Source organism: Ailuropoda melanoleuca, chromosome X (assembly GCF_002007445.2).
Source record: "Ailuropoda melanoleuca isolate Jingjing chromosome X, ASM200744v2, whole genome shotgun sequence".
Taxonomy (NCBI): domain Eukaryota; kingdom Metazoa; phylum Chordata; class Mammalia; order Carnivora; family Ursidae; genus Ailuropoda; species Ailuropoda melanoleuca.
This window is the reverse complement of record NC_048238.1, coordinates 111,846,697-111,853,087: the sequence shown is the minus strand read 5'-3', so window position 1 is coordinate 111,853,087 and position 6,391 is coordinate 111,846,697.

The following is a 6,391-nucleotide window of genomic DNA, read 5'->3' as shown; positions in this document are numbered from 1 at the left end:
TCCCCTCAGGTGAGGGGGAGGTGGGGAGGCAGACGGGATGAGGGGGCGGGCCAGGCCAGCAGGGCCCCTCACATCCTCCCTTGCCTGGCCCATCCCCAGGTGTGGATAGATGCTGGGACCCACATTATCTTTCAAAACAGTTGCAGGATTTTGCAAACACGGGGTGATAGTTTGTGAACAGAGCAATGATTATTTTGTTGAGGCTGCATCACATATGTGTGAACCAGAACAATCTGTCATCATCGGAGACCAAGGAGAACCTCCTGTATGTTTCCAGCACAGGTTTAGGCCTTATGGAGAAAGTCAGTAGCTACTAAAAACTACATGAAAAGACAAGACTGTCTAAAGACACATATAATATGGTACTGAATATACAGTAACAGTCTAAAGCTGAAAACAAATCTAGCATACTGAAGTTCCTTCTTTAACAAAATTTAGAAGTACATTTGACCCTTGAAGTGCACAGGGGTTAGGGTTGCTGACCCCCCCACACAATTGAAAAATACAAAGAACTCTTGATTCCTTCAAGACTTAACTACTAATAGCCTACTCTTGGGTGGAAGCCTTACTGATAAAATAGTTGATTGACACATACTTTGTATGCTATATATAGTATGTACTGCATTCTTAAAGTAAGCTAGGGAAAAGAAAATGTTAATGAGAAAACCATAATCAAGAGAAAAAACATTTATAGCACTATACTGTATTTATTGAAAAAATCTGCATGTAAGTGGACTCATCAAATTCAAGCCTGTGTTGTTCAAAGGTCAACTGTAGTGAAATTTATAATGGGAGTTCAATGATTTATAGACAAAAATCTTTGTTAAGACCATCTTTTTAAACAAAATTATAGTTGTGATCCTTATCTTCAGCCTCTTTACTTTCATTATCATCTTTGTCTTCTCTTTCTTAGTTTTCTTGCTTTTGCAGTCTTTATGACTCAATTTAAAAAAAAATAGACTTTATTTTTGAAGCAGTTTTAGGTTAACAGCAAAATTGAAGAGAAAGTACAAAGAGTTCCCATACACCCAACAGACCCTCCCCACACTCAGCCTTCCCCACTATCAACATCCTGCACCACGGTGTTACGTTTTTTAACAACTGATGAGTCTGTCATTATCACCCAAAGTTCATAGTTTACATTTGGGTTCTTTCTTGGTGTTGGGCATTCCAAGTGTTTGGATAAATGTATAATGATATTTATCTATCATTATAGTATCAAAGAGTATTTTCACTGCCACAAATCCTCTGTGATCCACCTATTCCTCCCTACCTCCCTGCTACTTCCTGGAAGCTACCGATCTTTTTCTTGTCTCCATAGTTTTGCCTTTTCCAGAATATTGTATTGTTGGAATCATATAGTATGTAGCTTTTTCAGATTGCCTTCTTTCACGTACTAATATGCATTTAAATTTCCTCCATGTTTTTCCATGGCTTGGTAATTATATGGACCACAGTTTATTTACCCATTCACCTACTGAAGGAATCTTGTTTACTTCTAAGTTTTGGCCGTTATGACTAAAGCTGCTATAAACATCCATGTGGAGGTTTTTATGTGGACGTAATTTTTAAAACTTTTTTTGGGTAAATACCAAGGAGCAGAATTGCTGGATCATATGGTAAGAGTATGTTTAGTATGTTGCCAGACTGCCTTCCAAAGTAGCTACACCAGTTTTCATTCCCATCATCAAAGAAGAGTTCCCATTGCTGCACATTCTCACCAGCATTTGGCATCGTTGGTGTTTTGGATTTTGGTCATTTGAATAGGTGGGTAGTGGTATCTCATTGTTTTAATTTGCAATTACCTAATGACATATGATGTGGAGCATCTTTTCATATGCCTATTTTCCATCTATACATCTTCGATGAGTTGTTTAAGGTCTTTTGCCCATTTTTTTAAAAAAAATTTATTTGAGAGAGAGAGCCCAAGCGGGGGAAGGGCAGAGGGAGAGGGAGAAGCAGACTCCCCACTGAGCAGGGAGCCCAACGTGGGGCTCAATATCAGAACCCCAAGATAATGACCCAGATGAAGGCAGACACTGAACTGACTGAGCCACCCAGGTATCCCTCCCCATTTTTAAAAATTAAGTTAAATTGAATTATTTAAATTTAAATTCAGTTAGCCAACATCTAGTAGTACATCATTAGTTTTTGGTGTAGTGTTCAATGATTCATTAGTTGCATTTAACACCCAGTGCTCATCACATCACGTGCCCTCCTTAATGCCCATCACCCAGTTACCCCATCCCCCCACCCTACCTCCCTTTCCACAACCCTCAGTTTGGTTCCCGGAATCAAGAGTCTCTCATGGTTTGTCTCCCTCTCTGATTTCTTCCCATTCAGTTTTCCCTGATCAAGCGGAGAAGAACTGACATCTTGCCAATATTGAGTCTTTCCAGCCATGAACATGGAATATCTATCCTTTAATTTACTTCTTTGATTTTTTTTATCAGAGTTTGGTAGTTTTCCTCATACAGATTTTGTATATATTTTATTAGATTTATATGTTACCATTTCACTTTTGGGGTGCTAATATAAATGATTTTTAGTTTAATTTAATATACATGTTTTGAATGTGTTTCTAAAATTTCAACTTCCATTTGTAAATTGCTGGTATATAGGAAAGCAAATGATATTTATATATTAACCTTGTATCTTACAAACTAGTTATACTTGTTTACTAGCTCCAGTAGAGCTTTTTGTTTTTTTTGTCGATTCGTTTGGATCTTCTACATAGACAATCATGTCATCTACAAAATCAGTTTTATTGTTTTTTCAATCTGTATGCCTTTTTTTCCCTTTTCTTCTCTTATTGTATTATCTAGGACTCCCACTACAATGTTGAAAAGGAGTGGTGAGAGGTAAAAGATCCTTGCAAGTTCTTGATCTTAACCGGGAAGATTTTAATTTCTTATCATTAAGTAGATGTTAACTGTAGGGTTTTTATAGATGTTCTTCATTGAGTTTGGAAGTTTCCTTCTAGTCCTACTAGGCTGAGTGTTTTTATCATGAATGGGGGTTGGATTTTTTCAAACGCTTTTTCTGTATCTTGATATGATAATATAATTTGTCTTCTTTAGCCTGATTTTTTAAAAGATTTTATTCATTTATTTGAGAGAGAGAGAAAGACAGAGAGAGCAAGCACAGAGGGAGAGTGAGAGGGAGAAGCAGACTCCCCTCTGAGCAAAGAGCCCAGTGTGGGGCTCGATCCCAGGACTCTGAGATCATGACCTGAGCTGAAGGCAGACACTTAACTGACTGAGCCACCCAGGTGCCCTTCTTCAGCCTGTTGATGTGATAGATTACATTAATTGATTTTCAAATGTTGAGCCATCCTTGCATGCATGGGATAAATTTCACTTCATAGTGGTATATAATTCCTTTTATACATTATTGGATTTGATTTTATAATATTACTGATTTTTGCATCTGTGTTCGTGAGAGATATTGGTCTGTAGTTTTCTTATACCGTATTTGTTTGGTTTTGGTGTTAGTGTAATACCTAATACCTGGCCTCATAGAATGGGTTAGGAAGTATTCTCTGTGCTTCTATCTTCTCAAGGAGATTGTAGAGAATTGGTATAATTTCTTCCTTAAATATTTGGTATAATTTTCTGATGAAACTATCTTGGCCTCGTATTTTCTGTTTTGGAAGGTCTTTAATAGCTGACTCAATATCTTTAATAGATATAGGCCTTTGCATATTTTCTATGTCTTCTTGTGTGACTCTTGGGAGATTGTGTCTTTCAAGAAATTAGTCCGTTTCATCTAGTTTATCAAATAGAATTGTTCATAGTATTCCATTAAGATCCTTTTAATGACCATGGGATCTGTAGTCTGTAGTGATGTCCTCTCTTTCATTTCTGATATTAGTAATTTGTGTCTTTTTAAAATTTAAGTTAGCCTCGCTAGAGGCTTATCATTTTTTTTTCTTCATTAGCCTGGCTTCAGGCTTATAGATTTTACTGATCTTTTCAACCAGCTTTTGGTTTTGTTGATCTTTTCTATTTCCTGTTTTCAATTGCATTGAGTTCTGCTCTAATTCTCATAATTTTTTTTTCTTTTGCCTACTTTGGATTTAATTTACTCTTCTTCTCCTACTCTCCTAAGGAGAAAACTCGGATTGATTTTAGATCTTTCTTTTGAAATGTATGAATTCAATGATATATATTTTCCTCTAGACATGATTTTCCTGCATTCCAGAAATTTAATAAGTTGTATTTTTATTTTCATTTAGTTAAAAGTATTTTTACATTTCTTTTGAGATTTGTTTTTTTGACCTATATGTTTTTTAGATGTCATTTAATCTCCAAGTATAATGGGATTTTTACTATTATCTTTATGTTTTTTACTTCTAGTTTTATTCCATTATGGTCTGAAAGCAGATATTGTATGGATTCTATTATTTTAAATTTTAAGTTGTGTTTTATGGTGCAGAATGTGACTAATCTTGATGAATGTTCCATGTGAGCTTGAGAAGACTGTGTATTCTGTCATTGCTGTATAAAGTAGTTTATACATGTCAATTACAGTTGATTGATGTTGCTGTTGAATTTAACTATGTTCTTACTGATTTTCTGCCTCCTGGATCTGTCCATTCCTGATAGAGTGGGTGTTGAAGTCTCCAACTACCTTAGTCCATTTGAGCTGCTATAACAAAACCACCAGAGACAGGGTGGCTTATAAACAACAAACATTTATTTCTCACAGTTCGAGAGGCTGGGAAGTTTAAGATCCAGGTGCTGAAAATTTGTGCTCTGGTGAACTCCTGCCCCCTGGTTCATAGATGGCTGTCTTTTTGCTGTGTCTTCACATGGTGAAAGGGGGCAAAAAAACTCTCTGGGGCCTCTTTTATAAGGACACTAATGCCATTCTTGAGGGCTCTTCCCTCATGACTTAATCACCTCCCCAAAGCCCACCTCCAAATATTATCACATTGGGGATTAGATTTCACCATATAAATTTTAGGGGGACACAGACAGCTAGTCTAAAGCACCAACTGTAATAGTGAACTCATCTGTTTCTCCTTGCAATTCTATCAGTTTTTGCCTCATGTATTTTGAAGCTCCAGGGGTAGGTGCATACACTTTAAGCGTTGTTATGTCTTTTTTGGTAATTGATCCATTTATCATTATGTAATGCCTCTCTTTATTCCTTATATTTCCCTGGCTCTGAAGTCTGCTCTATCTGAAATGAATATAGCTACTTCAGCTATCTTTTGATTAGTGTTAGCGTGGTATAACTTTCTCCATCCCATTAGTTTTTGTCTGTATGTCTTTATATTTAGAATTAGTTTATCATAGACAACATATAGTTGGATTTGTTTTTTTGATCCACTCTGATAATCTCTGTCTTTTCACTGGTATAGTTAGACTGTTGATGTTTGAAGTGATTATTGATATAGTTGGAATAATATTTACCATGTTTGTTACTGTTTTCTGTTTATTGCACTTACTCTTTGTTCTTAATTTTGTCATCCACTCTTTTTGTCTTTTGTGGTTTTAATTGATCTTTTTATATGATTGCACATTCCTTTCTTAGCATATTAATAATGCTCCTTTTTTTAACCTTTATTTTTAATGGTTGCCCTAGAGCTTTCAATATACATTTTAAAACTATTCCAAGTCCACTTTCAAATAACACATTATCACGTCACTGGTGGTGCAAATACTTTATAACAGGGGCGCCTGGGTGGCACAGTGGTTAAGCTTCTGCCTTTGGCTCAGGGCGTGATCCCGGCGTTACGGGGTCAAGCCCCACATCAGGCTCCTCCGCTATGAGCCTGCTTCTTCCTCTCCCACTCCCCCTGCTTGTGTTCCCTCTCTCGCTGGCTGTCTCTATCTCTGTCGAATAAATAAATAAAATCTTTTTAAAAAAATACTTTATAACAAAGTATTCCTAATTTCTGCCTCCTATTCCTTGCCTCATTGTTGTTATTCATTTCACATATACATAAGCTATAATCATCAAATATATTATTGCTGTTATTATTTTGAACAAACTGTTATCTATTAGATCAATTAAGAATAAGGAAAAAAGTTCTTACTTTACCTTCACCTATCCTTCTCTCAATGCTCTTTATGTAGATCTGAGTTTCTGACTGTTTTCCTTCTCTCTGAAGAACTTCTTTTAACATTTCTTGCAGGGTAGGTTTACTGGTTCACTCAATTTTTGTCTGAGAAACTCTTTATTTCACCGTCAGTTTTGAAGAATAATTATGTAGGATACAGAATTCTCGGTTGGTGAGATTTTTTCCCCCTCAACACTCTAAATATTTCACTCCACTTTTTTCTTACTTGTGTGGTTTTGAGGAGAAGTTGGATATAATTCTTATCTTTACTCCTGTATAGGTAAGGTGTGTTTTTCCTCTGGCTTCTTTCACAATGTTTTC